Source organism: Ailuropoda melanoleuca, chromosome 12 (assembly GCF_002007445.2).
Source record: "Ailuropoda melanoleuca isolate Jingjing chromosome 12, ASM200744v2, whole genome shotgun sequence".
NCBI classification, from domain to species: Eukaryota; Metazoa; Chordata; class Mammalia; order Carnivora; family Ursidae; genus Ailuropoda; species Ailuropoda melanoleuca.
Window position 1 is genome coordinate 40,760,680 of NC_048229.1, and position 1,035 is coordinate 40,761,714.

Consider the following 1,035-nt stretch of genomic DNA (forward strand, 5'->3'; position numbering starts at 1 on the left):
AGATCAACAATGCTGGAAGACTTACACTACCTATCTTAAGACTTCAAGTAATCTGGGGCGCCTGGGTGGCTCAGTCATTAAGCCTCTGCCTTCGGCTCAGGTCATAATCCCAGGGTTCTGAGATCGAGCCCCGCATCGGGCTCCCTGCTCAGCGGGAAGCCTGCTTCTCCCTCTCCCACTCCCCCTGCTTGTGTTCCCTCTCTCGCTGCCTCTCTCTGTCAAATAAATAAAATCTTTAAAAAAAAAAAAAAGACTTCAAGTAATCAAGACAGTGTAACACTGGGGTAAAGAAAGACAAAAAGATCAGAACAGAGTGCAAAAATAGGCCCATAAATATTTCAATAAACACACAAGTGGGAAAGCAAAGTCTTTTCAGCACATGGTGCTGTGACAACTGGAGAAAAAAAATGAAATTCAGAACAAAAATGAAATTCAATTCCTCACCTCACACTATACAAAAAAGTATATTATGAGGGGCGCCTGGGTGGCTCAGTCAGGTAAGCGTCTGACTTTGGCTCAGGTCATGATCTCGGGGTCCTGAGGATGGGCCCCATGTTGAGCTCCCTGCTCAGCGGGAAGTCTGCTTGTCCCTCTCCCTCTGTCACATTCCCCCCCCGCCGCCCCGCTTGTGCTCTCTCTTGCACTCTCTTTTGCTCTCAAATGAATAAAAATATTTTTTAAAAAGTATAATATGAAGTGGGTTATCAACCTAAACATAAAAATGAGAAACCTAAGAGGCACCTGGCTGGCTCAGACAGTGGAACATGTGACTTTTGATTTCTGGGTTGTGAGTTCAAGCCCCACATTGGGTATAGAGATTACTAAAAAAATAAGTAAACTTAAAAAAATATAGATAGATAGATATAGAAATCATTAAATATATTTTTAAATTATACTATAAGAAAATAGGGGTGGGGGGGCGCCTGGGTGGTACAGCGGTTAAGCGTCTGCCTTCGGCTCAGGGTGTGATTCCGGCGTTATGGGATCAAGCCCCACATCAGGCTCCTCCACTATGAGCCTGCTTCTTCCTCTCCC